General features: G+C 43.5%; 1 pseudogene; it reads right to left on the bottom strand.

Moving 5' to 3' along the window:
• Positions 1-1,595: 1,595 nt before the first annotated feature.
• LOC125641574 (protocadherin alpha-13-like) overlaps positions 1,596-23,555 on the bottom strand; it is a 174,205-nt pseudogene continuing 152,245 nt past the window's right edge.

Here is a 23,555-nt window from a genome sequence, read left to right as displayed (position 1 = left end):
CCTCAAAAGCATCTGGTACATGCCACTGTCAGAGACAGGACAGTGGAGTAGATAGGTCTCAGGACTGGTCCAATATAGTAACTTCTATGTTCCTACAAGTGACTAGTCATTTTGGTCACCTCTTTGGGTGTCTAATTGGAAACACCTTAAACATAGCTGATTTTCAGAAATTGGGTAGTAAAAGAGCCTGATTTTCAGAGTCTGAAGTTGTCTCGGGTTGGACATTCAAAAACATTTAAAAAGCACTCATCACTTTTAAAATTCTTAGCCATAAGCCACAAAGTCTAACTAAAGATACCATTCCTTTCTAGTGATTGCTGGTACAGTATACTGAACATAGCCCAATATTTTGTGTATCAACCCAATCAAATTAGTGAAAAGCAGATAAATGCATATAGCTCAGACTAAAATTCGTGCTTTCATGATGCATAATTGCAAACTGCAGGTTAGTTTTAATTGTAGATAAACATTTAGAACTTTTACCATCCTCATAGCATCTCAAAGTTATTCAGGAGCATTAATTAAAACTCAAAAGACATTGGCAAAAAGGTATCATCATTATTTTGCAGATCGGGAAACTGAAGCATAAGCAACTGGCCAAACGTCATTGAGCAAGTCAGTGACATCCTAGAACATCATTCAGCTTTCTTGACTCACAGTCCTGTGCTACAATCTTACAAAATGATTCCTCCTCAGAGGGAGGTCACTTGTAATGTGACAGGACCAGAAATTATTTTGTCCCACAAAATCCTTATATTATTTTTAGAAGATTATAATTGAATTGCAAATCTAAAGCTTTGAGGATGGGATTTTCAAAGGATACAGAAGGAGCTGGGCAACTAATTCCCTTAGGTCAGTGGTTCTTAACCTGCGGTACATGCAAGTTTAGGTGCTTTGGAAAAGTTGCATTAGGACTTTAAAATATCACCTTTTCATATGACATTATTTTCTCTCTCACCATTTCCCTCCCTAAAGGGAAACTCTCAATAAGTGGAAAATATTAGAATCTAGGAAGTTCCAGTGGCATCTCTCTTTTCTGGATTTTTTGTTTGTTTGTTCTCATGCTCTAGATATTTGAACTCAAGTCAATTTACTTTTCACTTATTTCACAACCTCTTTCCATCTAATTGTTGTTTGGTGAACTTGTACATAGAGTACATAGTTTCCTCAGCCTGAGCACCCTCTGACTTTATATGGCATACCGTGTCCATGCTACATTCGAAGGTATTTTTTTCTCGTATAGTTCTTCGGTTTAAAACGGAATTAGGAGATCCTAATTAGAATTATATTAGGAGATTTCATTTTGCTCTTCTTAACATAACGGCATCTGCTATCCTGTGATTAAATCATTTCCCTTTTTAAGCTTCTCTTTTGTACAGGATTAGCACTGGAACCGCTGGGTAAGTAAATTTAAAACCAAACAGTCCACGTACATTTAGGTTAAGTGGGGATAATTTAAACAAAAACTACTTACCACTAGAATAGCATTAAAGTGATCGCTCTTCACCTTCCGGACTTGAACACAGGCCGTGGGCACTTGTAATCCTGCGCCATTGGAAAGACTTCCAGCGTCTCCATTCACTAGTAAATTCTTGTTGCTAGGCCCAACACCCACAGAAGCCCTGTACAAATAGGTCTGGGTCAGTTTTCCCACTCCTGAGACCTCCACCATGCCGGGCGTGAAATGAGATCTTGGGAGCATGCGCACGTTGAAGCGATACTTGTCGTGCTCATCCACTGGGCAGCACCCTGAACAGCAGCCGCTGCGGGAGAGGTTCGTTCTGCAATGGAAAAACCTTGTGAGAAGAAGGAAGAGTACAAACCCAAGGAACACAAAGGAAATGGAAGCGAGCGAGATGATCAAGTAAAGGTTCAGGCTAGTGAGCTGCTCTTGTCCCTCCATCCCGTCATCGAAGTCCGGGAGGGCCTGAGGAAGGGAGTCAGCCAGCAGGATGCCCAGGGCTACCGTGGAGGAGAGGGACGGCTCCCCATTGTCCTTCACTAGAATGACCACTTTGTGTTTGATGGAATCTGTGGACCTCATGGAGCGAGTAGTCCTGAGTTCTCCTGTATTGGGCAAAACCCTGAATAGGCTGGAGTCGGAAGATTGCTGCAGATGGTAGGAAAGCCACGCGTTCTGCCCGCTGTCCGCATCATCCGCCACCACTTTAGTCACGAGGTAACCGGCATCGGCTAACCTAGGGACTATTTCCACCGCGACCGAGCCGTTCCTGGCCCCAGGGTATAGGATGACCGGGGCGTTGTCGTTCTGATCCGCTATGAATATATTCACAGTTAAGGCCGCACTCAGGGCCGGGGACCCGTTGTCCTTGGCTACCACTTGAAAATTAAAACTCCTGAGTTGTTCATAGTCAAAGGTGCTTTTTGCATAGACGTTTCCATTCTCTGAGTTAAGGGATAAAAAACTGGACAAGGAGCTACCTGCAATGTCGATGTCCCTGAGCGCATAAGAGACCTGACCATTCCCACTAATGTCGAGGTCAGATGCTGACACCTGGAACAAAGATGCTCCAGGATGATTGTTCTCCGTCACAGAGATGTCACAGGACTGTCTGGCGAACTTGGGAGGGTTATCGTTCACGTCGGAGATTTGCACCAATACAGTCTTTTGAGTGACGATTGGCGGGGAACCAAGGTCTGTGGCGGTGATGGTGATGTTATATTCATTGACCAATTCTCGGTCCAGAAGCCCAACAGTAACCAAACTATAGTAATTGTCGAAAGAGGGTTTTAGTTGGAAGGGAATGTTAGCGGGGATCTGGCAAGTTACCTTCCCGTTCTCGCCAGGGTCTTTATCCAGAACACTCAAAAGAGCTATCACAGTGCCGGGCGCGGCGTCTTCGGGGATGGGACTGGAAAGAGAGGTGATTGTAACCTCTGGGGCATTATTATTTACATCAGTGACCTCCACCAGCAATTTAGCTGTACTGGACATTCCAAACGCACCATTATCCGTCGCCTCAATGAACATCTCTAGAACAGGTCTCTGAACATCTAGAATGCCATTCACTTTTACCTCCCCGGTCTGGGGGTGGATTAGAAACAGTCTCTGTAAATCAGCAGAAGTGCTATTGCTAAAGGAGTATCTGATCTCTCCATTTTGACCTTCGTCTAAGTCAGTGGCATGTACTTTGGTTACCAACGTGCCGTTGGGGGAGTTTTCCAAGATACTTGCCCTGTAGAGCGAATGTTCAAATGCTGGAGCGTTGTCATTGGTATCAAGAACAGTCACAATGACTTGGGCGTCACCGGACCTCTCGGGATTCCCACCATCTTTGGCTGTAATTACAAGTCTGTGGGTGGATTGCTGCTCCCTGTCTAAGGGCTTCTCCAGCACCAGTTCGGGGTACTTACTCCCATCCCCGCGTGTTTGCATTTCCAGACGGAAGTGTTCGAGAGGGCTCAGATAATAGGTCTGGACACTGTTGGTGCCTTCATCAAAGTCTTGGGCATTGGGGAGTGTAAACCGAGCCCCAGGAGATAAAAACTCTGCTACATTTAAGTGATATTCATTTAAAGGGAACGTGGGGGAGTTGTCATTTATGTCTAGTATTTTAAATTCCATTTTATAAAGCTCTAGAGGGCTTTCTAGCACAAGTTCGTAATTCAGCAAACAAGTAGTTTTTAATTCACAAACCTGCTCTCTGTCTATGGGCTCATTAACTGACAAAGCCCCCGTGCTTACATCCAAATTAAAATATTGCTTACTTGAACTGGTGATCATGCGAAATTTCCGGAGTGAAAGTGTAGTTGCATCTATTCCTAAATCCTTTGCTATATTCCCAACAGACACACCACGTTCAGTTTCTTCGGAGATGGAATACTCTATTTGCCCATTCACGGTGTAGGAAATAAGGAAGAACACCATTAAATGGACCCGCATTCTTCCTTCCGTGGCTCAGCTCCCTGCAGACCGTTTCAACAGTAACATAATCCAATATCTCAGCAAAGAGCTGAAGTTACCATACCAAAGCAAAATGGTAAAATAATTTTAAAAAAACCCACAAAACAGTTTTATAAAACGTGGGGAAAGAGCATATGCTCTTCCTTATGCTCCCTGAAATCATCACCGGGTTATCTGCTGCTGAGCCAGCCACCGCCAGCTCTTTTATATTGCAGCTGGCTTTGCTATATGTGATCATGTGGATAGAAAAGATCTTCTATTACAGTTGGGTACCTTACTGGTGGACAGCGCCACCTAGAGGTCTAACAGACGTCATGCCAGCTAGTGAAGAACAGTCTTCGCCACAGCACTGGATTAAAGAAAAGTGTTAAAATGTTACAGAATAAATAGATCGTACCCTTCTAAATGCCCTCAGAGAACCTTTTGGATCTGTTTTTGAAACCTGGATATATTTCCATGAATGACAAACTCGGAAAAGATGCGGAAAATTCTCCCTGCCTGAGATCCTGCCGATTCCGTACACATCTGCAACATAACAGCCAGCATTAGCAAGGGAAAACGCCCAAGCCATGCTGTCAGTACATCTGGGTGTAGAAGTGACGTGTGAGAGGAAAGTAACAGCTCTCATTTAACAGAGCTCACCACTGCTCTAGCAAACTCCTGGCTTAGCATAAAATTCTTCTGGTTCTTAAGATGCCATTTGAAGAACGTAAAAGTTATCTTTGTTTCTATCTAATTTAGTGGAGTGGTTTTATTATGAGCCCCCCTTCCCCCTGCTTTTTGCTTGCTTCTGAGCTCACTTACTAATGTAAATGAACTTGGATTATTCCCGCGAAAGGAGAATGATCACCGCACTAAGATTCTGATCCTATGACAACTGAAATCAATGGCAAAACTCCCACTGACTTCAACAGACGCAGGATCAGGCCCTGAATTTCTAGCTGCACACCTCTGCTCACACTTCCAATGAAGTGAGCTGTAGCTCACTAAAGCTTATGCTCAGATAAATTTGTTAGTCTCTAAGGTGCCACAAGTACTCCTTTTCTTTTTACAAATATAGACTAACAGGACTGCTACTCGGAAACACCTCTTGTTGTTCGTACTAGGATCTGCTTCACTTAACCGGAGAGTAGATGCCCCGTCAATACTTGCTTGTATGTTTATTAGAAGTGTTACAGATTTCAAGGATTTTGCTCTTTGTTCTGTAAATAAAGGGAGAGAGTGATTAAAAACGAGTCGCGGGTGGCACAAAGTATTTATTACTCCGAAAGCATATGAAGAAGTTACCCACCCACATGCTTTCCTTAGGATGTTGGTCCAGTGGTAGAGCCAGAAAGACATCGGGTTCTAAGAACACAGAGTGGGGTCTGGATACAAGGAGGGGTGTGAGGGAGATCACCCTTAGCAAGACTAGGATCGCTGTCTCAGATTATTTGCCTGCGAGGGGACAGCTGAAATTCTGCAATACTTTATGTGACTGGGCTGCCAGTTTAACTCCCCGGGCTAAAGGAAAAACCCTCGCTCCCTAGGACTTCGACATCAACGATGTCATCAGTGACATTTTTACATTTTGTTTTTGTTCTGAGAGTTGACGTTATGGAAAACCTGCTGCTTTTGGATCCAATGACTCAGTCTTGAGGTATTTAGCAGGGATGACTTGAAGAGCTCCCATGGCTATGACTACTTTGACATCAATCCATACGACTCAGCCTATGAACTCCTTGCTCACATTGGTGAACTCTTCCTCACACCAGTAGCTCTGCTAAAGTTAATGGGACTACTCGAGTGAGTAACTCCTCACCAGCATGAGTAAAGAAAGGGCTCACAATCTGCTGCTTACACTGGAAACCTAAAACTAATCCTCTCTGTTAACTGAAAACAGCAGCAATGTAATCGAACTAGTCCAAATAAAGAGCAATATTAAATGTTCAACTGATCGTTACCAAAAATATTTCTCTTCGTTAAGAGTGAAACTGTCTTCACAACAGAAAAGCTGACGATAAAATAATATTTTAGCCAAAGTGTAACTCTGATGTTCACTACTTAATGTAATCTCTTGCCTCAGTTTCATTCACTGGGTTCTTTTCCTTTCTAGATATAAACTTGAAAGTGCTATTTACCATTAACGTTGCATTAAAGTTCTGCGAGGTTAGAAATACAACGTACGGAGAATGGATTCCAAATAGGCCATAAAGCCACCGACATCCGAGAAAACGTCACTTCTTCTTCCCTCCGGGAATTCGGGTGGTAAATAATATTTTGAAAGGGGACCGATGAAGTCTTTACAGACACCGGAGTCCTAAGTAAGACACTTCTTCTGTACAAGGCTTTCCTTCTGAGAGCGGCGCTTTGGTGCAGGTAGGACTGAAAAACACAAAACCAACCCGGAAATGGAAACCATGTTGCTGAGTAAACAGAAGCTGAGACTGACTGCAGCACTTACTTGATTTCCTGCCACCTCACTAAAATCCAGAAGGACTTGAGTCAGGGAAGAACAAGACAATAGTGAGAGTGACTGAGAGAGCTGTTTCGCCATTACCGGTGGCCGTCCTGGGTGCTCTGAAGTCAGAGGAAAGAGGCGCAGAACTGGGCTCAGTTGGCTGTAACAAATCATAATTCTCTCAAACATCTGGCTGAGAGTCCATTGAGTGCCATAGTTAGGAACACCAGGTAACCTGTCTGTGCGCACCAGGGCCAGAGCTATCAGGTGTCCGGTTCCTAGGAAGGGAGTATTACCGCTGCGTTGTAATTCGGATCCGCCAAATAATGACCACATTTATGGAGCTCCGGAGCAGTTAGGCCGTGGCTGTGGGCTTTAACTTGGACTTGGGAAACCTGAAGATACTCAGCCTGGAATAGCGACTCTGGGAGAGAATGGACACTTCAGGAGAGGCAGAGACCCGCGCCTCTATTGTCCAAGAGAGAGAGACAACTCCCAGGGTGGATTTTGTTAGCACTGGCGGGACGCCCAGCCAGTCCCTGAACAGTGATGCTAATACTCGGACACTGTCTCACGGCCCAGAACCACATCCGTACCTAGAGTGACAGTTCTTCACAGGCCTTTCTGTTCCCAAAGACGCCTGGAATCCGCCAGCAAACTCTCTCCTTGACTCCCGAATCTTTGTCCGAATCACAGTAATTAAAGGCACCTTTCTCCCGGGCGCTCCGTTGTAGGCACTGGGCTGAAAAGACAGGCGAGGACGATTTGCGGAGAGCTGCAGTTCCCCTCAGTTATCTCTTATTGACACTGCAATGCCCGGACCTCGCTGACATGCACCCCGTTAGAGCGGATTAAAGATGCATATAAGATATGCGTATAAAGATGCAGGCGGTCAGAAGCTTCCGTGCGTCTCCTCCTAATCTGCGCACTGGTTGGATTCAGACCTGGGTGACTGAATCCTGTGCTCCTGCCTGCCGACGCACTACACCATTCCCCCCAAGGGTCCGACATAAGGCAACTGCTGTGGCCGAGGATAGTGAAATGCCTTCAGAAACGCTGCCCCGACAGTAACCCGATCCACACACTGGCTGAACACCTAGGTGTTGTCACCAGCACCCAAGACAGTAACAGTCCAGATTATCTGGGAGCCTCCATCTTTTGCAAAGGTGTTTAGCTGGTATATTAGCTGCTTTCTATGGTCCAGAGGCTTTACCAATCCTAAAAAGAGAAAGCACTTGACACCGCTTCGGGGCTGCAGATCTAATACGAAGAACTCGTTTTAATGGAGACGTTAGGTTGTCAGAGAATTGCTGCCAGGGTCCTCTGTTCACTCTCGAGTGACACGCGGCCCTGGAGTCGCAAGCAACCTAGGTAATAGACTTGAATTGTCTGCGTGGGAAATCGGGACTTGTCTATCTGGGTCACTTCGATTTGAATGGACAGAACGTGTAGGGGATTTTCCATCACCGCTTTCGGGTGCAAAAAGCAGTTTAGTTTGGAGTCACATGTGGCTTCTTGGTCTATGGTCTATGGCCCCGCGTCTGAAATCAGATGTGAACAGCTCCGGCTCATGCTGGAGAGGTGGAGGTCCCAGAATCTGCAATCCCTAAATCCTTAGAAAAATTGCCCGAAACGGATCGCAGCTCGAATGCTTCAGGAACACATGAAAGCCGGCCCCTCAATATCTCGGCAAACCCGCAACAAGGCGCCCTCTATTGGATCAGAGTGGTGTACCATTTCTTTAATTCGGTTCAGCCGGGTGCATCTGTGAAACCTCACAGCCTTTAAAAATGGAAAAGACAACTTACATTCTTTGATGTTGCTTCTAAAGGGGGAAATGCATGCTATAATTTAGAAGCGGTACTTTCCCAGGTACCCAGTCAGGCTAAAATCACATTAAAAGAAAAAGACGTGGGCCTGAGATTTCCTGCATGAAAGCGAAATGAAGGAAATTGCAGCGATACGATTAGTATTTATCACCCTTTTTGCTTGATCAGAGAAAAGAAATATGATTAAAATGTGACCTAATGAGCTAGTTATGCAGAAATGTCAAATGGAAAAATATAATCAAGGTTCAATTTTTATTTTAAATATTTGTCTTGTAATAAACAATCAATATTACGTTATTCGTGTTACTTTGCAAGAGGATCTTGGAACATAATTTATAGCATATTCACTTCAGAAGACCTTCATCCAATTATATCTATTAAACAGTACAGAGGACATCCACTTTTCACAGCTATTTATATCGTCTGACTTTAGGCAATCTACCTCTCTCTTGCATTTCTAGCTATCTTCACACCAGGATTTTAATTACAATAATCAATCAAAAGCAAGAGTCGATAAATATGCTGTAAGGTCAAATTTTAACGCTTTCTATGCACTCTTTCCCATGCCCTTTCCAGCCATTTATTTTATACAGCAGCTAATTCCACAGCACAAGTAGAAAAAACATTCCAACCAAACAGAGCAGCCTTTACAAAAAATAAATAAACAGTGACAGCCAGAGACGGCTTTCAACGTGAGCCCACGTGTCGCAATGAATCCACATTCACTGGAATACAATGAAGCGCTATCAACAAAGAAGAAAGTAAAAAAGCTCTGGCAACTAGTAAAGCCTGCCTGACCTAAAATACCTGCCTGTTGAAACTGTATTTTAATCTCTCCCCCTTCTGATTTCCCACACCCACATTTCTGAAGACGATGTGCCTTTCAACCACCTAACAAAAAACAAAAGTTGTTACCATCTGATTATTCAGAGGCTTCTGTGAAATCATTCCTCCTCCCAACCCAGTTCGCAGTTGACAGGTGTTCAAATAAACAAATTCCCCACCACTAGCACGATTTGTCAGTATCAGCAGAAAAGCCAAGGTCTGAAAGGAGAAGGACCGATCTCCCCTCTTTAACTGTAAACGGGGAGGAAAATTATATTTAAAGAACACGGCTGGATAGTGTGCGGAGTCTTACAGTTTTGCTTCCATAGTCTACCTGATCTGTGGTAAAAAGATTTAAGTCCTTTGAGCTGTCTATATGATACTTAATTTACACTAAAATTCCCTATGTAAAATATTAAAAATAAATATATCTAGCTGTCTCTTGATGTCACCCGTGTAAAACAATACCTTCTCTTGATTTTATCCACCCCTTTAATACATTTGAAAATCTGTTATGCAATGATATCTATACTTTTGTAATTAGACCATATCCTTAATATTGCCTTAATAATTATAAACAATCTCAGATTTGACATCAGCTTCCTCACTCTCTTCCACACCACCTCTAAGGCAATGATATTCTTTTTTATCCTATAATGACCACTGTATAGCAAATGTTTCATACAAAATAACTGTAACAAATACCTTAATTACACACACAAACACTAAGTGAGTTTGGATGTGAAATTGTGTATCTTGTATATTTTCTTCAATATGTTGTGCTGATATTACAATATATATATATTGTTAGCCCTTTCGATGCCTCTGTACCTGGGAATAATAGATTTTATTTTTTACCTTTTTCTAGAATAACCCACAAATCAGGTTCCTAATCAGTATGCTGTATTTTTATTTAATTTAATTTATGTATAACTTACTTATTCAGAGCACACTACTTAACTTGACTTCTAGTTTCCCATAAATGGGATGAGTTCCTACCTAATCCTTACCAGAACACACAGACCCTGAGTCAGTATCCAAACTTGACCGCTTCCAAGTGTTGAAGAATTTCCCCACAATGTCTGAAAAAAAATTATTGCTCAATTAGTTCCTGGTTTGTCTTTCCTCTTACTAATACTTTGCACTTCTTATAACATCTTTCACCCAATAATTTCAAAAGGCCTGACCCAAAGCCCATTGGAATAAATGGAAAGACTCCCACTGATTTCACTTGACTTACAATCAGCCCAAAATGATGTGCAAAGATAAATTAATTAATCCTCAGAAGATCCTTGTGAAGATGTGTATTAGTAACCTAAACATACCTATAGCTGAGACGCACAGGGGGGTAATCACCTGTAATGAACTGGTGATAGAGTTCAAAAGGGAACCTAGGGGTTTGGGGTCCTCAGCCCTGACCATTGGACCTAATTCAAATGTCCTAAGCATTTAATAAAATACTGTAAAGTAGCTGTGTTTGCTACACTCCAGTCTTTAAACACCTTTTAAATACATTATTGAAAATACATTAGGTTTTGAAAAAAATCACTAATTTACTTGCTTGCTTTCCTCAACACTAAGGGATATGTGCAACTTTGACCCGGAACGGGTCTACACTTAAAACTCTGCATCCGGTACAGCTTCAACAATGTAGCTACACTGCTGTAGCTGCAGTGCTGTACCAGTTTTAATGAAGACACTCTAGTCTAGGAGAGGTGAGAGAGCTCTCCAGCTGACAGTTAATCCACCTCCATCAGAGGCCGTAGCTACGTGGATGGGAGAAGCTCTCTGCCCACATAGCACTGTTTACACTTGCGCTTATGTCAGCATAACTAGGAGGCACGGGAGTGTGGATTTTTCACACCCCTGAGCCATGAAGTTATACAGTAGTACTGCTGTAGTGTAGCCCTGCCCTTAGTTTAGCAACCTTTTAATAGCTGTTTATATCACATGTGCTATCTCCCTTTTGGAAAACTTATCCCTGCTTTCTCACTGATCTGAAGATGGATATGAAATGCTTACTTAGAGACATAGAATACCACTAGAAGTTCATCTAGTCTGACCTCCTGTATCTCACAGACCACCATCACCTCTGGCATACTAAACTCAACAAGGGAAATAAGACCAAAGTAAATGAGACCCACAGGAGACTAGACTATTATAAGCAACAGGCAAAGAACAGAATGGACCAAGGTGCACCAGTGCTCAAGGCCCCTGCAACAGCAGAGAAATAATTAAATGAGATATACCCAGATAATCCTGGCAAGTGACCCACAACCACACTCGTAGAGCAAAGTGCAAAAAAATCAAGGTCACTGCCAACCTGATTTGGGATAAAATTCCTTCCAGCCCTACATAAGGTAATGTTTAACAACCCTTCTGTTTCTTTTTTCCTTTCTCAAAGTCAGTGGTCCCCAAAATTTTGACAGCATGCCCCCACTTGCCCCTGTCCGCCCTCCCAACCCTCAACTGTGGTCGGGAGCTGGGCTGGAAGCAGGGCCATGGTCAGGGCTGGGACCACTGTAGCTGGGAGTGGGGACCATGGTTAGGCCCGGGGGCCACGCTTGGCCTGGAGCCACAGCCAGGTTGAGACCCAGGGGCTGAGGCCATGACTGGGGGCAGATCTGGGGCCAGGAGTAGGGCTGGGGGTGGAACCATGGTTGGGGCCATGGGCCAAGGCTGGGCTGCGGCCAAAGCCAGGGCCAGGAGAGGATTGGAGCTGCCACCAAGCCCGGGGCTGAGGCCAGGGCCACAGGAGTGGGTGCGGGCCAGAGCAGAACTGAGGGCAAAGTGGGGCTGCGTGGTGCTCTCTCCCCACCTCCTGTGGGGGCTGGCTCAGGCCCTTCCCACCCTCCCCCCAGAATTCCTCCATGCCACCCTAGGGGGGTGCACCCCACAGTTTAGGCACCACTTCCCTAAATTCTCCGTTTCCAATTTAAAGTGGCCAAAATTGATTTGAAAACATTTTTGTTCTTCAATTTTATTATTTCTCTGTCTAACTCTACTGATAATCCTCCATCCCATTCTCTTTATATTTTTAATGTCTTCTTTTACACACCTCATTGCCACCCTATTTTATCACTTTGGTTTCTTTTCCCTTTTAGCTGTTTTGAGTTTACTAATCTAAAAATTGTTAGTAACTTCCTGAAAGAGAATGTACCTCAGGAAAATACTGCAAATAACCGTATCTTATGGAGTTATGCATGAAAATGTATACTCCAGGCTGCACTGCTCATCATGAAGTTGAACACTGACTCCAACAAGAATGGAGTAATCTATTTATATGTCTACAGCTAATTATAATATTCTGCAGATGTTGTTGTATCCACCTTGGTCCCAGGATACTAGAGAGACAAGAACCAATTTCTCTTGGGGAGAGACACAAGCTTTTGAGCTTTCAGGACCCGAAGAAGAGCTCTGTGTAAGATGTAAAGCTCATCTCTTTCACCAACAGAAGTTGGTCCAATAAAAGATATTACCTCATCCACCTTGTCTCTCTAATACTGTAGAGAGACATGCAGAGTATCTTCACAAATACTTCCTCATACCTATAAATAAAATAAGTGAATTAAAATATTTCTGGAAGAAGGGCAATTCATTGTAAAACTTTTCATGCTTCAAAACAAACTAGTTCTTTATTTTTAAGAGGCAAGAAGGTGGCAACTTTGCGGCGGAGGACCTGTTCTCCTTTACCTTCCTCAAATTACAATCAGAAGTACTGCAAGTGTTTAACAACTTTTAAAACGTTAAGGGCTGGATTCACCACTGTGTTACTCCAGCACTGAAGTAAATTAATTACTTTAGTATAAAATAGGAGTAAAATAACGGTGAATCAAGCCCTAAATCTTCCCTGTGAAGCGATTGCATTCCCTGGATGATTCAGAAATCTACTCCTCTATCACCACTCTCCTCCATATTCAGTTTTGCATATCCAGCAGTCAGTCAAATATGTTTTCTTGGATTTCATGTCACTGTCTCAAACTACAAAACTGACAAACCCATTATCCTTCTCTGACATTATCTAAATAAAATATGACCATATAGATTATTGTTGCAACCACTGTTATATATTTGCAGCAAATATTGTACAGAGTTTGTTGAGTAAGATGTCTATGAAAAGGTTTTGATTTTCTGGTTACGATTATGCTTTCTGTAACCAAGTATCATTTTTGTATTTGAAGTTATAAATATTGGCTCTGTACCTGAAGTTCAAATTAGCCAGCACATCATGGAGGGACTATTCAAATTGAGTGGATTTGAAAGAACATTTAACTGACAATGGACCATGGGAGATGCCTATCTACACTTAATGAAATTTCCTGCTATGACTAGGTGAAATGCATGGACATGGGACTTGCCCATGTGACTCAAACTCCATCTTGTTGCTGTAATTTTCCACAGTAAGAACAATGGGTTTCCCTCTGCAGGGCAGAGGATATAAAAGGCCCTGGAAACACTTCCATTTTGTCTTTAATCTTGCTTCTTACCTCTGGAGGAACCTTGCTACAAACTGAAGCTCTGAACAAAGGACTGAATGACCCATCCAAGCTGTGGATGTACTCCAGAGACTTGACTTAAGCCAGCAGTTTATTCCATTACTGCTACAAGCCTGAACCAAGAACTTTGCAATTACTGTATGTATTTGATTCCTTTAACCAATTTTAACTCTCACCTTTTTCCTTCTTTCTTTCTTTCTTTCTTTTTATAAATAAACCTGTAGATTTTAGATACTAAGGGATTGGGATCAGCATGATCTTTGAGTAAGATCTAAGTTGTATATTGACTTGGGTGGCTGGTCCTTTGGGATTAGAAGAACCTATTATTTGATGAGACTGGTTGTAAAGAACCACTCATCTCTGAATCCAATGTTTTTGGTGGTGATATAAGAAGTGGAATGCCTGAGGGAACTGCCTTTATGTTTTCTTGTTAGCCAGTGTGGTAAAACAGGAGTTTACTTTTGTGGCTGGTTTGGTCTATCTTATAAAAGAATAACCACCAGTTTTGGGCTGTGTTTGTCCTATTTCTCAGCAGTTTGTCCTGAATTTGGCATTCTCAGTTGTGACCCACTAAGGCACGGTTACACCTCCCCATCTTCCAGACTCAGAACTTCAAGGCAATTTTTTAGTCTCCTCCTCTTCTCCTCCCCTTTCCAGGCCCTCACTAATTCTTGCCATTTCTTTCCATTTAATATCATCAATATCTTCCCTTCCCTCACTATTCCCACTTGCAAAGCACTTGTTCAGGCCTTGGCAATTTTTCACCTTGATTTATGTAACCTTTTCCTCTTCAACAACCTTACCTCTTACTTTGCATTTCTGTTTCAAAATGCTACTGCTTACCTTATCTTCTGCTCTCCATCTATGTCAGTCCTTGCATCTCTTCATTATCTTCCTACCTCATAGTAAATCAAATTCAAGATCCTTATCCCTATTTCCAGCCCCACATAATCTGCCCCATGTTGTTTCTTTATCCCCAACTTTTCCACGGCACACTTCCCAAATTGCCTTTCCTACCGATTTCCCTCACACTCTTTGCACCACCATTCATGCTGCCATTAGGCTTTGAACAGTCTCCCACTACTTGTGCACCAAAGACCTTCTTTTCCCTCCCTTCCTCCCCATTTCTTCAATAAATCCTTTCTACTTTCATTGTTTGGTTAACAAATCTTCACAATCTTCCATTTCTCCACTTATTGTGCTGTGTTTTGTCTAGACTTCATTTGTCTTTTCTATGCTATTCTTAATCTGGGTTTGTGACACCTACATACTATTTTGAAGCATTCACTAAAATGCTTATGCCAGTCAGACAGATGGACAGCCTATACCTATCTAAGACAAGAAACATATCTAACTCTCTGTTTAGACAAGGGCAGGCTCACTCCAACATTAAACTCATTTGCCCTAAAAAAGGCATTTCTTCAGGCTGAGATGTAAAAAGTTATATACAAGCTTCATATATATGATGTGGCCTAGTACCAGGATTTCAACTTTACAGGGCTCAGTGGGAAAGGAAAAATACAAGTGATACATTTAAAACATATCTAAAAACACTTACATTAGATTTTTCTAGACATAACACATCATTATTTGAAAGACCAATACCTTGAGCACTTCCAGGGCTGCCAGCACCTGCTGTCCCATTGGAAAACAAACAATTCAATTTTCTGAATAATAAGATGGGTGAACTTGGGTTCCTCATATTAAATGAGGATATTGATAGAATAGGCATCACAGAAACTTGGTGGAATGATTACTCCTTGGGAATTCTGCACCACTGTGCATGCGCAGAATTAATGTCCCCCTCAGATTTCTTTGCTTCCCCACAGAAAAATGACTTTCTGACAGTGAAGCAAAGGGAAACTGCAAGAGTATTCACGCACCACTCCCTAGCTGTGCAGGTACATTGTTTCAGGCACCCCAGCCAGTGGCTCCTACTCTGAGCCAGGATCAGCTGCTAGTCCTGGAGACAGGAGAGAATGGGACTTCCTCTTCCCCTGCAAGGAGTGGCTGTGGCTATGTCAGACCCACTCCCAGAAACTTCCCTCAGCTGCAGGAAGCTCTGCATCCTCCCCTGCTTCCTGCCCCCATCACTCCTCAGCTGCGGGGGGAGAGGTCACTGTACAGGGAGCTGCTCCCTCATCTGCCCAACCCCTGTGCATCTGGACCTCCCATACCCAGACACCCCCACCAAGTCTCATCCTGTACACCCAGAACCCCCCAACCCTCCATATATGAACCCCACCCTACTGAACCTCAACCCCTGTAGCTGGAGCCCCCTGCATCTGGACCCACACCACTGCACCCAGGCTACCCCTCACTGATCTCCCTGCGCTCAAACCACCACCTTGACAAGCCACATCCCCCTGCACCACCCTGAGCCCCCACATCCAGATCCCCCATACCACTGACCCCCAATTAGCCACACCCAGACCCCCACCCCACCAAGCCCCACTCCCCCAGCACCCAAACCCCCCTGCCATTAAGACCTCCACACCCAAACCTCTTTGCTGAGCCCCAACCACTTTCACCCAGAAGCCCCTGAAGAGTCCCATTGCCCCTGCACCTGGAACCCGCCCAATGAGCCTTTGTGCATTCATATCCCCCCACACCTAGACCCCCCCACTGATCTGCCTGCACCTAGATTGTCCCACACAGAATCCTCTCACCCCAAACCTGGATCCCCCCACACTGAAACTCCCACCACACACACACACTTAGCTCCTGCCTCGTTGAGCCTGCATGCCCCATACCTGGTGTGCCTCGTGTGGAGAGGCAGGGCCCCAGGGTGTTTCTGGGGCAAGCCCAGGTCTTGTGCTGTGTCAGGGTCAAGTGCAGCCTCACCACCAAGTCCATGTCGGGGGGGAGGGAGGAGGCTGCAGGGTGATCGGCCGCCCTTGTGCAGCCAGTGGCATGTGCTCCCCACTGCCATGCTGGAGTCTCTAAATTTATTTATTGACAAATAAAACGTGCAGAATTTTAAAATATTGCATACATAATTTTTAATTTTTTGGTGCAGAATTTTTAATTTTTTGGTGCAGAATGTCCTCGGGAGAAAATGATGATAATCAATAGGACACAGTAATACCAGGGTAAAAAATATATCGGAAGGACAGAATAGATCATACTGGTGGGAGAGCAGCACTATATGTGAAAGAAAGCAAAGAGTCAAATAAGTAAAAATCTTAAATGAACCAAACCATACCATAGAATCTCTATGGATAGTAATTCCATGCTTGAATAATAAGAATATAGCAGTATGGATATACTTCTGACCACCTGACTAGGATGGTGATAGTGACTGTGAAATACTCAGAGAGATTAGAGAGGCTATAAAAATTAAAAACTCAATAATAATGGGGGATTTCAACTATCCCCATATTGACTGGGTACATGTCACCTCAGGATGGGATGCAGAGATAAGTTTCTTGACACCTTAAATGACTACTTATTGGAGTAGCTAATCCTGGAACCCACAAGAGGAGAAGCAATTCTTGATTTAGTCCTAAGCACAGGATCTGGTGCAAGAGGTGAACTGCTTGGTAATAGTGACCATAACACAATACAATGTAACATCCCTGTGTGGAAGGGAGGAAACACCACAGCAGCCCACCATGGTAGCATTTAATTTCAGAAAGGAAACTACACAAAAATGAGGAAGTTAGTTAAACAAAAATTAAAAGGTACAGTGCCAAAAGTGAAATCCCGGCAAATGCATGGAAACTTTTTAAAGACAACATAATAGAGGCTCCATTTAAATTAAAAAACATAGTAAGAGGATTGGGAAAGTGCCACTGTGGCTAAACAACAAAGTAAAAGAAACAGTTAGAGGCAAAAAGGCATCCTTAACAAAAAGGAAATTAAATCCCACTTATTAGACACATGGATGAACATGATTTGTTGGGGAAGAGTCAATATGGTTTTTGTAAAGGGAAATCATGCCTCACCAATCTACTAGAATTCTTTGAATGGGGGGGGGATCCAGTGGATATAGTGTACTTAGATTTTCAGAAAGCCTTTGACAAGGTCCCTCACCAAAGTAAGCTGTCATGGGATAAGGGGGAAGGCCTTCTCATGGATCATTAACTGGTTAAAAGATAGGAAATAACAGGTAGGAATAAATGCTCTGTTTTCAGAAAGGAGAGAGGTAAATAGTGATGTCCCCCAGGGGTCTGTACTGGGACCAGTACTGTTCAACATATTCATAATTGATCTGGAAAAAGGGGTAAAGAATGAGGTGGCAAAATTTGCAGATGATATAGAACTACTCAAGATAGTTAAGTCCAAAGTACACTACGGAGAGTTACAAAGGGATCTCATAAAATTGGGTGACTGGGCAACAAAATGGCGGATGAAATTCAATATTGACAAATGCAAAGTAACATTATCCCAACTATACATATAAAATGATGTGGTCTAAATTAGCTGTTATCACTCAAGAGGGAGATCTTTGAGTCATTCTGGATAGTTCTCTGAAAATTTCTTCACATAACACACGGTCAACCTGTGGAACTCTTTGCCAGAGGATGTTTTGAAGGCCAAGACTATAACAGGGTTCAAAAAAGAACATGATAAATTCATGGAGCATAGTTCCATCAATGGCTATTAGCCAGGATCCACTCAATGTGCAGCAGCAGTCAAAAAAGCTAACAGAATGTTGAGAATCATTAAGAAACGGATAAATAAGACAGAAAATATCATATTTCCTCTATATAAATCCCTGGTATGCCCACATCTTGAATACTGCTTTCAGATCTGGTCGCCCCATCCCAAAATATATATTGGAATTGGAAAACTAAAGGAAAGGACAACAAAAATGATTAGGGGTATGGAACACCTTCCATATGAGGAGAGATTAATAAGACTGGTACTTCTCAGCTTGGAAAAGAGAGGACTAAGAGGCGGGGATATGATAGAGGTCTATAAAATCATGACGGGTGTGGAGAAAGTAAAGATGGAAGTGTTATTTATTCATTTCTCATACCACCTGAACTGGGGGTTACCAAATGAAATTAATAGGCAGCAGGTTTAAAACAAACAAAAGGAAGTATTTCTTCACATAACGCACGGTCAACCTGTGGAACTCTTTGCCAGAGGATGTTGTGAAGGCCAAAACTATAACAGGGTTCAAAAAAGAACTTGATAAATTCATGGAGGACAGTTCCATCAATGGCTGTTAGCCAGGATGGGCAGGGATAGTTTCCCTAGCCTCTGTTTGCCAGAAGCTGGGCATGGGTAACTGACAGGGGATGGATTAGTTGATGATTACCTGTTCTTTTCATTCCCTCTGAAGTGCCTGGCATTGGCAACTGTCAGAAGACAGGATACTGGGCTAGATGGACCTTTGGTCTGACCCAGTGTGGCCATTCTTACGTTCTGAATAATATAAAGCTTCAGTTTCTAGACCTGCTAAGTCACAAGTTACCAGATTTTAAATTTATCACTAGTGCAGAAATGAATTCTGATGATTCATTCTGATTATTGGGACAGCCATTTTCATTTTATTTGGAGAGAATGTAAGAAGTAAATATTCTCTAGCATGCTGATTTTTTTTAGAGTTTGCTTATTGGATGGTTGGAATATTAGTAGGTCCAGCAGAAATGGATTAGTGAGCAGAGGGGGATGCATTCAAAGATGTATAATAAAAGCAGCTTATCACATGACTCTATAGCAGATCAGGTGGATATCACTTCCTCGTGTATAGTTAAGTGTGTATGTGTGGGCATTGTCATTCACATTAAAATATCATTTGAGGTAAAAATCAACATTAATCTCTTCACTATTAACCTTGGAGCCATCCATTGTAGGCATTGGACTAAGTAATACCATGTAATTACACCTTTGTAAGGGGTTTGCAGAGCCTTCTGATAAATTAGGAAAATTTGCCAGGGGAAACGTCCCATATAGCTGTCATATCTAGACACAGCAGAAGAGAGGACAGCTGTGGTATCGGATTTCTCTGTAAGAGTGCAATTTCACAGCAATTAGTATCAATATCAAAGAAAGGAAATGGCCCACAAAGACATTATTAAATAAAGATTTAAACCTGAAAGAGGCTGGTCATCAGTAAAATTTAGGAGAGCCTGAGGTACAATCTCCATCAGCAACATCCCAACAGTCACTGATATGGAAAGGGAAGGGGCACCATTGTCTTTGACAAAGACAGTGAGTTTTTGCTTTGCTGCATTTGTCTTTTTAATAATGCACTTAGTTCTCATTTCCCCGGACTGTGGTGAAATAGTGAAAAGGCTGGGGTCGACAGAGGAAAGCAGATGGAAAGACAGCCAGGCAGTTTTCTCCTGCATCTTTGTCATCTTCCCCCACTTTTGTAGCCATTAGCCCACACCTGCGGTTCGAGGCACCATTTACACTATGGGTATGTCTACACTTACCATTTAAAGCGCACCAAGTCTCTTTTTTGCGCTAAAACCGCAGGTGCATCTACACTTGTTAATGACTTTTTGTGGTGAAACTCAGAACTTTCATCGCAAAAAGAAAACCACCTTCACGAGAGGCATATAGCTCTTACCACTGTTCTTTTCGCGCTGCTGTGAAAGTGAAGACACTTCTTCCAGCCTAAACTCCTTTTGGCCTCGGAAGGATATGCCACAGTTCCGAAAGCGATCACTCTGGCCAGCATCTCCGTCCGCCCCTCTCCCTGTAAGCCCCAGGAAGTTTGAAGCTCCCTTTCCCTTTGTTTGTAGATGTGGCGGGGAAAGCCGCCAGACAGCAGGATGTTTTTAAAAAGCCATGAAGAAACAAGGAACTAATGGGTCTCCTGAGACATGAAGTAGGGCAGCACAGGTCACTGAGCAGGGACCCAGAGTGCCTTCCACCAGCGCCCTCCCCCGCCCCCAGAGAAAGCCGCATTGTGGGATAGCTGCCCTACAGCGCTGCTCTCATCGGCGATGAAAGTGCTGGTAGTGTAAACGCTCTCTGACGCCTGAGGAATTGAGTGAGTACACAAACCAGAGCTTTACTTTCACCAGTGAAACTTACAGTACAAAAACGCTGGTTAAGCGTTAAGCACAGACATACCCTATGACGGATCCTGCGAGGGGAGAAAGGTGCAGGATTTCAGGTGTGTTGTCATTCTGATCCACCACCAGAGAACTGTGGAGAGCCTCCATCCTGAGCTTGGGCGCTAGTGGAAATGTCTTTTGACTTCTTGGAGTGGAAGATTGCTTGGGTGTAGATAACTCCGCTTCCGGAATTAATGGCGAAGTACCTGAAAACAGCACTGTGATGTGGACAGTATAGACACGCTTTATAGCCGGGGGAAGAGCTCTCCTGGCGATTAAAAAAAAACACTCCTAACCAGCGGTGGTAGCTTTATCGCCAGGAGCGCGGCTCCCAGCAATAAAGCTCTGTCTATACTGGCACTTTTCAGCGCTAAAACTTTTGTCGCTCAGGGGGATGTTTCTTCACACCCCTGAACACACAAAAATTTTAGCGCTGAAAATGGCAGTGTAGACGCAGTGGCAGACAGAGAAGAACCGGAGCCAAGAGCAGACGAGTGGATGTCGCTGTCCAGGAGTGAATCTGTGAGTAGGTAGTAATAGTGATCCACGGAAGACACGAGAGATCGGAAGATGCGGAGGAATCTGACAATGAACTTTCCCCTTCGCTCCCGAACCTCTGTAACGAACAGTGACCAACCTCTGTGCCAGGCAAAGCGTCCTCAGGCACAGGGCTGAAAAGCGAAGCCACCTTCACTTGGGGCGCGTTGTTACTGATAACAATGATCTGCTCCAGACTTTGTCCCGGATGGGAAAGCGCGTAGGTTTTGCTGTCTGTGGCCTGATGGTACAGTTCGTAAACGGTTCGCGTGCTGCTCCCTTCAGTGTGATCTCGCCACTCTGAGCATCCAAGGAGAAGACCCGTTTGGCTTTACTGGAGGAGGAATAGGTCACGTCCCTGCTTGCACCTTCGTCTAAATCAGTGGCGTGACGTTGGACCACCTGTGACCCCTGGGGCTCCAGGTCCTGTACACTGACTCTTCAGACTGAGGCGCCTTACCATTGCCTCTACCACAGGAACCGAGATGTGGGTGTCCCCGGAACGAGGGGGATTCCCACCATCCAGAGCTGTCAGAACCAGCGGGTGCTCTTGCTGCTGCTCGCTATCAAGGGGCTGCTCCAGCCCCAGCCTGAGTTGCTGTGATCGCTGGAGCTCTGCGTGTCTACCCCAAAATGCCCCTGAGGCTGAACTTGTAACTCCTGATAGAATTGGTACCGATGTCAGGATCGAGCGCTCCCCCCTAGCAAAAAGCGAGAGAGCTCGCAGCTACTAACTCCGGGGTGTGTAAACTAATGATTTAAGAGGAACGTTTCTATCTAGTATTTCTATGTCTACCCCACACAGTTCCAAGGGACTCTCTATCACCAGCTTTAGGTTAATACAACCTCTGCTCTCCGACTCACAGAGCTGCTCTCGATCCTAGCGGTCATTCATCAGCCCATTGCTTACATTCAGAACAAAATAATGCTTACTTGAGTCAGACACCAGCCGTGTTCTGCGGGATACCACTTGCGGAATATCCAGTCCCCGATCTCTGGTGTCTACGATATTGAATCCAGCTTCTGAGTCTTCCGGCACACTGAATGCAATCTGTATGCAAGCATCTCCCAGATCGAGGCAGCTAAGAAGTGAAATAATGAATAGACTCAGTGGCTTCCTGCTGGAACTGCGCATTCCCCCTTTGGAGCGAAGTCTCTTCTGAACTTAATGCCGGAGCCACATCTCCGTTGTAGCTTCCTGACAAAAGTCTAACACACAGCTCCGCGATCCCTAGTGTCTGAAGCACTGGACTCCAATACAAAGGTTGGGAAATATCCTCCGAGCCAGAGTCACTGCAACAGAGCGCGGCAGTCAGCTCTAAACGCCGTTCTAGCTTCAAGAATCATAGTCTTCCGCCCTGTTTACATCTTCCGGTTAACAGCGCCACCTACTGCCTAAAGGCATAACTGCACAGATGAAGGACGGTGCACCAAATGTTTTTAGTCTACGTACAACTATAGCTACAAAAATGTTTCGATCGTTTATTTTGGTCATACAGTGACCAGTGTTCCTGGGTCCTGAACTACATTGACGTAGTTATCCATGTTCACATTTTCGTTGTTGTCAACAAGGATTCAGACTCAACAATCCCTTTAGATGAATGACGAATATGCCATCTTTTTAATACTGGCCCAAATTCTTCAATGTAATAATCCACTGGCTTTATTCAACTATGATACAACTTGACATCTAGCAATTAGTTTACTCGCATTGTTCCGGTCTGCTTGTACAAATGTAGTAATCACACTGGGTCACACTGGGAAGGTGTGCTTCATATTCTTAAAGACAAGAGCATTTTTTAAAAACAAAACCTTAAATTCTGCACAACCTGACCGAGTCCCCAAAGAAACGCTGGTAGAGTGCGTCACCAAACACCATCTGAATTTGACTCCTCTGCCTTTCAGTGCCAGTTAGATACTCATTGTTGACTACTGTCTTGCTTTAAAAAGTTCTACAGAGTTTGTAACTCCCTCTTAGAAGCTTTAAAATATAATTTCTTTTCCTACAAAACACGACAGTCTCTATTAGGAAAATACTGTTTCTTCTATGTTTCTAACGAAATGGAACTAAATATGGCACCGTTTGTTCATTGCCTTCCCGTGTATTGGTATCATCTTTGTCAACATAACTCTGAAGATAGGACTTGCTGTCTTATTTAATTTCTTATGATGAATAAATGAATGTGACTCACGATTTCAAAAACTTTTACATCACAAATACTTTTTAAAAAGCAGTTGATTTTGCTTGTTGTCAGAAAAATGAAGGCAAAACCTATTCAAAATGTGTACCATACACGGTCACCCCATTATTACACATTTAAAATAGATCAGACATGTGACCTAGAATATCTCAGAGTGGGGCTATTTAAATGCAGTCCAAAAAACATAGAAATATAATTGATTTACAGATTTTACTATGGTTAAACAACTAAAGAAATCCAGGGCTTAAGGAGGGAAAGAGAATGATGGAAGTGAAAGTGA

This window comes from Caretta caretta, chromosome 8 (assembly GCF_965140235.1).
Source record: "Caretta caretta isolate rCarCar2 chromosome 8, rCarCar1.hap1, whole genome shotgun sequence".
In the NCBI taxonomy this organism is placed as follows: domain Eukaryota; kingdom Metazoa; phylum Chordata; order Testudines; family Cheloniidae; genus Caretta; species Caretta caretta.
This window is presented reverse-complemented; position numbering and strand designations above follow the sequence as displayed.